The sequence below is a fragment of the Gavialis gangeticus genome, unplaced genomic scaffold (genome assembly GCF_001723915.1).
Source record: "Gavialis gangeticus isolate Ggan-Ray unplaced genomic scaffold, GavGan_comp1, whole genome shotgun sequence".
In the NCBI taxonomy this organism is placed as follows: Eukaryota; Metazoa; Chordata; order Crocodylia; family Gavialidae; genus Gavialis; species Gavialis gangeticus.
In genome coordinates, this window is record NW_017728992.1 from 142,723,212 (window position 1) to 142,733,862 (window position 10,651).

Below are 10,651 nucleotides of genomic sequence, written 5' to 3' on the forward strand. Positions count from 1 at the left end.
CCTTTGTCGGAGCATAGCATTTTGACTTTGTTTTAACTAATCTGAGAAGATGTTCCATGTGTAAACAGTTTGCAGTACGACTGCCTCAGTCTTGAACCAGTTTTTGGTAACAGAAGAAAGATGCAGCTTTTTTTCTGAAAAGATAACAACTTATTATTCAGCTGATTATTTTTTCTGTGTTATCAGCATCATATCCTCTTACTGACTGACTGAAACTCAGCTTTCCTGTTTTTTTTCTCTTCTGTTTGCATAGTAGAAGAAACACAACTATCAGAATGAGGCTTAGTTCATTATTTATAGAGGTCCTCTAGCCACCCCAGCTGTAAGGCTCTCCAAGTAATATAATTCAGGTCTGACACAATTCTATTTATTCCAAGAGAATTACATCACACAACTAGCATATTGTCTATAAAGATGAGATCATGACCAGTAGTTTATTTCCAATATTGAATTCCCTATCAGTTTTATGATTTTTAAAATATCATAAATATATCTTTTCATTAATACATATGCACACCAGTAGAATTCAGCAGCATGACACTTGCATTAGAAAAGTATCTATTTTTTGGATAGAAAATTACCAGTGTTTAACAAGACAGAGAGGCCTAATAGGAGAAAACAGGTGACATATACTGTAGGGGTTATATTTTAATTATTTTTAGACTTTATCAACTGTCAACTTCAGTTATATTGTGAAAGATTTAGTTAGACTGGTAGAAATGCTTGCATGGATTGTTGTTTTCATATAAGGGTAGCTTCTTTCAGTTTAGCTGTTTCCAAGCTTGGTTTAAATCAAAAGAAATGTATCAACTAAGCCTTCAACATTATTCTGAAAATCCCATCCCTAGTTAAACCTGTCTCTGTAGGCAGATGGTTCTGGAATATATAAGTGTTTTGCATTGATTGAGTTTAAATATGCCTAATGGCATTTTAAGACTATTGTATTATTATTGATACAAAACTGTAATTTTTATTGCAGTTAAATAAAGAGAAACATGTTTTAGTTTCTACAAATGTACCTACTTTACATACACACGTAATTAACTTGCATATACAAGTATGAAAAGAGATTTATGAAAATAACTTAAACTTTTTGTTTCATTAACACAAATCACAGTTATAGCAACTGTGATGTGTATCCATTCTGAATTACAGTGTACTCTCTAAAGGAAAGAAGGACAACACAGAGCAACATAATGTTAACAGCCAGGGAATTGTTGGTCCATGAGTGACCATGTATCCAATTTTAAATTATTTGGCAGTTATACTTTGCAATGAGCAATCTGAAATGCCAAGGGTTAATAGAGCCCATTTCTGGTTTCACCCAAGTCAAGATGACCTTGGAGTGTAAATTCATGACAGAAATCATAGTTTTCTGCTTGCCTCTGGGATCAGATGAAGGCAGAGAAAGAGACCAGTTGTATCCCTTCAGTCCTTAAGGTTCACATGGTCTGAAAGGGTTAGCTAGAATCCTGAGCACACTTGGCATTATTTTGACTTGACTCCAATGACAGATGTTCATCCCCAAAAGTAAACCTGGCCAATATATTACAGTATTTCTTTATTGAAGGTGGTTACTATAGGAATTGACACACAGAAAAGTTCAGGGTATAACTCTCTTGGTAAGACCTGGATGTGTGCACTTCAGTAGAATATATCTGTCCACCTAGTTTTAGTATAGTAACATTATATTAAAGAATGCAGTTTGCAGCTTCCAAGTCTATGAATACCTGCTCTGTCAAAGGCAATCCTCACAAACTATTAGGATTTGAAGGATTTGCCATCAACAATTTTCTTTAGTTTTCAGTGAGTCTCATATTCGACTTATGCCTTTATATCACAGTACTTTGGGCACTAATATGCATTTTCGTTCATTCATCCATATGCATTTCCCACGTGGTTTCTCAACATATCCATTATTTTTAAAAGAAGCTAAGAAACAAATATTGATACCTATTTAATATTTTAATTATCACTGGTTTAATATTTCAGGACCACACCTTGCAGATTTGGTTGTTGATTGTATGCTAAAAACCTTCAGTAAACACCTCACCTGTATTAGAAGAAACAAGTTGCAGTTCCCTTCCTCTTAAAGATATTTGCAAAGCCTATGAAGAGTGCAGGTTGAAGGAAATGTAACATTGCAATCATACAGGCCAGGTTTCTTTGCATAGTGGGATCTGTGATGATTACAGATTGCTTCTTTCTGTTAAAGGGACCAGGGGCATGGCTTTTCATCAAACTGTGATTTGTCCTTCATTCTGTATCACTCTACACCTATGCTTTGTTCAGCCTTATTTAAAACATTACAGAATTTTTTTTATTTTTTTTTATTTTTTATTTTTTTAACACATCACCACTTACCCAGCACGGCATACTGGGCCAGGGTCCAGAAGGGGCCAAAGTTTTGAGATGAGCCACTGCCAGAGACCGACAGGGTCAGTGACCCACAGCCAGGGAGACTGGAGCCTAGAAGCTAAGTCTGATATCTTGGGCTTGGGCTAAAAGCCCAGTGAGAGCATAGGGGGAGGAGGCTGGCAAGGCCGAGTACCATACAAGGCAAAGGATTGTACAATAACAGCTGTGAGGCATGGGGCATGGTGTAGGAATAAACAGAGTCACGCAATGAACCCTTAAGGCTACAGGTCTCCTGCAGAGGCACAGACAGGTCGAGAGGGCCTAGTGAGCTTGAGGGCTGAACAGAGACTCCAAGAGAGACCCAGTGGTGATTTGCACAGACTAAAGCTCACTCTAAGGCCCATAAGTAGTGTCCCAAACCTAACCTCTAACAAGGTGTGGCAGGTGGGTGAGCAACCAAGGGAGGGCCACACTAGGGACTGAGCTGGGCAGGAGCCACATGGCAACCAGGTGGTGTCACAGCTGCCCGTGGGGCTCAAACCTGCCACAAGGAACCTTGACCAAATAAATCTGCAAGCTCAGTAATGCCAACTTTCTGAAAATACTGAAAACTACACAGAGGTAAGCTTAAGGGCCAGGTTCTAATGCTCTCATTATCACTGAATATTACTTCGAGTAGCCCCATGGAAATCGTAAGATCTCTAACCTTGCCCATATGTCCTTCCATGGTCATGGCTTTGTAGAATGAGGTGTTACTCAAAAGTAATAAGCCGATTAAAGCCGGGCTTGAAATAAGTAGATTTAATGGTTAATCCAAAATATTATATGTTACTGAAAGCAACAGAAATCCTCCCCCACAAAAAACACACATCTCCTTCATCAAGCAACAAGAAGGATTTGGGGTGCTTTTTTTTTTTTTAAAGACCCTTTCCAAAAAAATGACCAAACTTTTTAATGATAGTTTATTGTATTTGGCTATTCAGGTTTTATATAGATTTCAATTTATTGAATTATCCCAGTATTTTAAAATTAGGCTTGTTTCATTTCATCTCAACATAAAACATTTCTCATTTTGACATTGTTTACATGGATTACCAATAAATTTAAAAGTTATATGCAAATATATGAATCAGAAAAAAATGGCAGAGCCTATTTTAAAAACTTCCATAGAATATAGGACAGAATATGAAGGTTTCATCAGCATATAAACAAGTAGAGATTATGATACTGCTGTACATAAATAAACATAAATATTACTGACCTGTGTTCTTACTTTTATATAACTCACAACTTGCCTCATACTTTAAGTTACATTTTTTGCCCTGATGTATTTACACAGAACTTGTCTACACATATAGTAAATAACCATAATTACCTACTGTGCTTTCAGCAGCCAAAAAGCTAAATTGGCTAGGAACATCAAATTAACATTCTTAGAATAATGGTATCGCTAAATTACATCAGATCATACATACTATTACAAAAAATATTGAAAGGAATTTCATGGTATTTATCAATTTGCAAACTGTAACTTTGCAGTGTTGACTCCGAATTACTCCCACAGTAATGCGGCCCTGCAATTACAGCAAAGCTACAATTTAAGGACCATAATTTTGGAAAACTATACTATACTGCCTGCTGTTCTGTTAATAAAACTATACTGATTTGAAAAGGTTGCAAGCTAAATAACCAACCAGGTTGCAAACAAGCCTCTCTGCTAGTGCCATCTTGGAAGTCTGCATGCACTGACTCCAATTTCTTATATTACAATCACTTACTTGAACTGCTTGGATTATCCATGCATCTGAATTACACACAGTATATTTAACACAGGCTCTGTATCCAGTCCAAGGTTTGAGTCTGATACGGTTGTAATGACCTCTCTTAAAAATTATAATGGTTAGAAAATATTTTGCTGTTCTGCCTTGGTGACAAGAGAACCAAATATAGGGTGGAAAAAAGTTTGTTGCTTAATAGAATATTGATAGGAAATTATTATAATACATATTTTTCCATTATAAAACAACAGCAAAATAAAAAGAGATGCCTATAATTACAAATATATACGCCATATGTCTTAAGTATACACTGTATAACCTAGATAAAGTAATTTTGTGCTGAAGTATAGCTATTCTCTGTAGCACCTGATTTAAAGTAAATCCTTGGAGTATTACTACTGAGGCATGCTCCTTGTGATAGTTATTATTAAGAACACAACAAAGCCCTGCATGTCTAGCTGTTCCAATGGGAGTGATGCGTGTTGATCAGGACAGAAGAAACAAAAATTACATCAACTAAAATATGCACAGATACCCAATACAAAACTACACATTGCCTCAACAGTACCTTGGGGTCTGAATCTGTATCTTTAACTTGCCCAAGTTATCCTGTTAGAGTCCAATTTTGATTTCTATTAGCATAAATGTAGGCAAGTCCCTTGAAGTCAGCGATAATGACAAATTTACTTTAACATAACAACACTTGGCCACTGGGATTTCTCATGCTGCAGTATGTCTATTTAGAAGCTACCTATAGATTTCATTTCTGCTTACATTACACTTCGACAAAAGACAAGCACCGTATGGTAAGACGGGGAAGGGGATTCTCATATGTCCCCCTATTTTGCTAAGGAAATACTGATAACAGTTCTAATACAATCTTTCTAGCTCTTGAGAATGCTCTCAATTGTGGCCTTGTCTGCTGTATGACACTCCACTGGTGCATGTGCATGTCTGGGGTATGGAAGGAGCATAAATTAAACATACCTGTTACTTTTCTTTCTGTTCTCCCAAGTAGTGGCAGTATTCAACATTGTCTCCACTGGAGAGGAAATGTTCCTTTCTGATTTAGCCATGTGGCTTTTTTACAGCTTTTCTTTAATCTGGAGAGTTGGCCTGCTGAGGAAAAGCAGCTCATTTTTGCATTATGGATTAAGAGGACCCTGGGATTGTGCTACATTCCTTTCTAGAAAGTCATTGCTATGCAGGCAAAACAGGGCCAGGTAGAAATATTTAAGTGAGGCACAGGTGGAAAATCAGTAATTCCTAGGAAAGTCCACTTGCCTATTAATTGGCCATAGCAGTAGACCAGAGAGTCTGCTTGTAAGGACATTCTAGATAGGCAGGCTGAGTAAAGACTCTGCTGCTATAGCCCCAAGGATCAAGGTAAATTCTCATGTCCTCAGGCTTTTGAGAGACTGCAAAGTTCTTGTGCTTTTAGCCATTTGTAGTCTGGTCTATCGATCACTTTGATCCTTGTTAGCAGAGTACTTCTGAGGCAACAGAGCATCTTGCCTGAGTAAAGTCTACAGAATATGGTCTGCAAGGGTGTGGTCTTCAAAGTAGCTAATTTAGAGCCAACGTCCCATACTTGTAAATCTTTGAGGTGCTTCTGAGAAATCCCAGATTAAATTCTTCCCCTGACACATTTAATCCTTCTGAAACATGTAATTAAAACGCTGATTGCTGTAAATATATAAAAAATGCTGCAAAAAACCCCACAGCTATGTCACAACCCTGACGTTAACAACTTGAGCCTCTTATGGAAAGTCTGAAATGATATGTGATGGTCTCTCTATGGGCATTAGGGAGTGAAAGCATCAGCACTGTCAACTCCTACTGTTAAAATTATGTAATTTAGAAAAACAATTATAAAATTTGAGTGCTTTTTATTGGCCTCCTGGGTTCTCAAGCCTTCAGGCTATACTTCAGTCACCTTTCAAGATATTTTGAAGGTTACAATTTTTTATTAAAAAATAATTTAAGTGCTTTAAGATTTCAGGAGACTCAGATTTGCAGGAGTTGGCAATACTATGCTGTTCTGAAGGGAAGGCATTACAGAGTTTAAATAAAGGCATTTTAAAACAAAGTTAATTTTAAGTACTTTCCAATTAACTGATCACATGTTGTTTTTGTACAAAGATCAAGAAATAACATAGCCACTCTTTAAATATAGCTGCCTTTTACACCAAATAATTTCCTATAACAAACATATGTATGCTTGTTAATAACAGTTACACAGTGGATCTGTAAGTATACAAAACTTGAAACCCACTACTATTAAAAGGATAAACATAACACAAAAAAGCCATGATTTTAAAAAGTACACCGCAGGACAGTACCATAAGTTGATATTGTAGATCAACCTATGAATTGTGCAGAAACACTGACCTTTTCACATCTTTATTTGTAGGCACTTTGTCAGCCTGTGCATGACGGACTTTATCTTGGAAAACATTAGATTTTTGAACTGGCCATCTCCAGATCTTAAAGATTTTTTACAGTTCAACAAGTTGAGAAACATAGGAGACTTAAATCTTCTCTGGCTTTGACACAGCATGCATAACAGCTACTGGCCAAGTAATTCACGAAGGCAGGGCAGAGTGGCTTTTTAGAGACTAGGTATCAGACTAACATGGCTAACAAATCTCTCTACTCATGATAGGCAAGGAGCACAGCTATGTTTTGTAGAGCGATCACTGGTAAATCTTACATCAGAAACCATCCTGCATCTTTGTCCTTCTCCTCAAGAGAACTGCAAAGTCCACTGCATATGGTGAGTTCAGCATGACTGGAAAATGAGCACCGAGGCAACTGAGCTATTGAATGCTTTTGGGCAGGCATGTGGGAATTCTGAGTAAAGAATCTTCCACACGTCCAGTCAAAGTATGTGATGATACTCTCTCTTCTCCAATGAGGGGAATGCAGAAACTTTACTGTCCTACTTCTCTCTTTAGCCACTACCACTCTTTTTTAATAGTTTGCAAAAGGGCTGTTGTTCTGAGAACAGTGGCAAGTTGGCAATGTAATACATCTTTATGCTTTTCCACATACTGGCAGCTCCCTTCGTAATGTCTTCAGTCAATCTCATTCTACAAGCAGAAACCAAGAGCCAGCTTTAGTGTTAGTGTATGTAATGGCAATGCCTGTCTAAGTCAACATCAGCTGTGTTTCCTTTACTCAGAACAGGATTTGCACCAATGTCTCTAGGAGCACAAGACACCATTTCCTGAGATCCTGAGCCATTCTTTCTGCATTCTTGTATTTTTCAACAGGCTAGATCTTGAGCTGAGCAGTATGGTAAAGTCCAGGAGTCTCAGGCATGCTTTAATTGGAGCAATCCATTCAAATCTGAATTGTGTGTTAATTTTCCTATTTAAGGGCAAAGAAAGAATCAGTCATTTGGCTCAGAGAACAATTTACACTGCAGATATATAGTTCATTAATCAAATTACAAAACTGACCTACAGACAGAATCAGGGATGAGAGAGAAGTCTGGGAAGTCTCCAAATGTACAGATCAGATTCATGCACCCAACTACTTTCAAGCCAAGGAACCTGCTTCCAAGTGGCTTCTTTTAAATGTTGACCAGACCTGCATGGTTAGATATGAGGACTTACTTTGATTCAATGTAGGATGGACAAGAAAAAGTGGAGTATCATCAGTACTTTGTGGTTGGAGTAACAATGCTAGTGCTAAAAAGTAGTAATTGCCAAGTGGAGTGCTACATGTCTGAGCAGAGAAAGTACGTTGAAATCATTTATCCAGCACCTTAAAAAAGCACCACTGAAAGATTTAGCAGAGAGCACCATGTAAACAGAATTTTGATCAAGACAATCAACAGAAGCTGCTCAGGGAACCATGGAAAAATATAGGGCACAGAAAATTCTTTGGAAGATGGATTTCCTAAAGGCACAATCCATTAGGTACTGCTGAAGATGAAGGGTGCCCCACAGTAAGCTGCTGTTGTGAAATGTTCCGTGAATCCCAGCAGCTACTCCACTCCTGCAATTTCCTTCCCTAATCCTATGCTACATATAAAATAAGTTTACAAGTAAATATTAATGCAAGAGTCTGAGCAACTTCATTCCCATCAGACTCCCAGAGCACCATTTTCTGGGAAGCTTGCTGGATTGCAGGAGAGTTCCAAAGGGAAAATAATCCTTTGTTGTAAACCTTGGTCATGACTGCTACCTTCCTGAGCTGATCATAGAAAGTTTGTGATATGAATATAGCTAATCTGGACTAACCACTCCCACAATCCAAGTTGACAGATGTCCTTCTTTCCCTATAAATTGTGGAGTCAGAGACTTTAGGGGCTAGTCACATCCTTTCTACCTCTGTGCTAAATTACTACTTCCAAAGCCTATGGAAACACTAAATACTTATTACTAGATCAGTAATAACGCCTTTTCTAGCTGTGATAATTAGACACATGGACGTTGATAAGAACATGGTACAGATAGCCAAAGAACTTATCTCTGCAGCTGCATGTGCCACTATTGATGTAATAGCGAAACCTCCTAGAGTTGTCACAGCTTACATTGGCAAGAGCATAGCTTCTACTAGGTCCTAGAATGAAACCAGCTATCCTAAGATTTTTTTCCCCTAGAATGTATAATTTTGCCTATACTAGGACTCTTACTCCCAGAGCAATAGCAATTAGAGGTGTTATTTTCACACACAGCTATACCAGCAAAGGGTTGTTTGGGTTTTTTTTTAAAGTAGACAGTGCTGTAGAGAAAAAATATATCAGGTAGCAAATTCTACATTTTGTAGGCTGGCTTGTCAGCCAGTATGAGATGCTGGGAGAGCATTTCTAAGAGTCCAGATCTTACTTCTGGAAAGAAATATTCAGAAGTGATGCAAAGTTTCCAGATCAAATTGTACATTTCAGAATCTGTGACAGGATCCTAGTGGATTTTTCTTTAGGAGTAAATCAGACCCGGAGACTGAAAGTGCATTTAGATCTTTCCTCTGAAGAGTGTTTGATCAGGGAAAACTGTTCTGACTGATGACCTCATGAGACCTAAAGATGACTTATAAAGGAGTCTGACATGATGTAAGATGCTATAGATGCCCCAACTAGCCATCCAGGTGCATCCAGACAAACGCTGAAGTGTGTTTTTCCTGAGGACAAATAGCAGCGTCATCTAGTTGTGCTGCTGCTATTTTTCCTTGGGGACTGCCTCTTCATGTGTGGAGGGGGAGGGGGCAAATTGCCCTGGGTGGGGTAGGGGAGGCTGAGGCCAGCACCTGGGCTGGCTGCAGCAACCTTACCTGGGGTCCTGGGGACCTCCCAGGGCTGCAACGGTGACAATCTAGGTGTGCAGAGCCTGGCCAGCAGCCAGTGTGTGGCTCTGGCGGGCCAGGCTCTGGTTTTGGGTGGCGCACACTGCAACCATGTGCTGTACCCTTCTTCTTTTTAGATTTTTTTTTTTTTTTCAGATATCAGAATCTAATTTTGGTTTGCAGCATGGAGAACCTTTTCATGTGTGCCACATGTGTTTTGATGCTGCAAAGTGCATGTGTGCTCTTGTCTGGATGTGCCCCCAGAGTCTGAACTTCTTTTGGTATCCTGTAATTTGGAACCAATCTTGGTACGTCTCTCCATCACTGGCTCCTAAGATCTTCTGATTTTTGACTTGCACTGCCGTGATTCAAGAGGGGGAGAACAGGATGGAGAGTTGAAAGTTTTATTCCCTTAGGAAAGATTTTTCTTGTTGCTCTCCTGAAGTTAGGTTTGAGGTACAACTGCAGTGAAAGAGTCAGGAGCAATGAACTGGAGGAAAAGAATCTGGTTCAAGCGGGAAGAGGTGTAAGTTGGGTGGGGTACGGTTTGCTCCTGGACTAGACTGACTGGCCCTGGACTTGCAGGAGACTGTGAGTGAGATAAGGCTCCCAAGAGTTCTAATTGCTCTAATACTGCAAAATCAATTGAAAAAGTATTGAAAAGTATCACTGCTTTGCAAGGTCACTGTAATATGTACCACGTGAGTACAGTATAACCTCATAAATCTGGGTTTCAAAATTCCAGAATTCTCAAAAATCTGGCACTTTTTAAAAATACAGTACACTGCTTTATTGCATTAAAAATAGCTTCCCAATGATCCAGAAATTTCTCCGGAAGTCCAGAGCTTCTCTGACTGCCATTATTTTATCAGCCTACAGCTATTGCTTTAAACAATACTCAGTCCCACGTATAGTGTAATAGCAAAGAAAATTGTCCTAAGGCTATGCACTTTCCTTACGTTTCAAAAATCCAGAATTTTCAAATTTCCAGCAGGTGCTAGTTCCCAAGGATGCCGGATTTATGAGATTATATTATACCTGATTTAGTCTTCTTTTGACAGTTAAAAATCATTTGTAGAGTATTTGTGTTGTTTATTAAATAATTTCATGTGTGTTATGTAGGCACATGTGGGACATCCGCAAAAACTACTTCACAGTTAGGGCGGCTAGGAGCTGGAACCAACTTCCAAGGGAAGTGGTGCTGGCCCCTACCCTGGGGTTCT

At 38.7% G+C, this 10,651-nt stretch overlaps 1 long non-coding RNA gene across 1 annotated transcript; it reads right to left on the reverse strand.

Annotated features, from left to right (window-relative positions):
- Positions 1 to 3,144: 3,144 nt before the first annotated feature.
- On the reverse strand, positions 3,145 to 9,323 carry LOC109304983. The gene is made up of 2 exons (XR_002099525.1): positions 7,601 to 9,323; positions 3,145 to 7,508 (listed from the first exon to the last, which is right to left on the reverse strand). It is a non-coding gene; the product is annotated as an uncharacterized LOC109304983 (long non-coding RNA).
- Between the last annotated feature and the right edge of the window lie 1,328 nt (positions 9,324 to 10,651).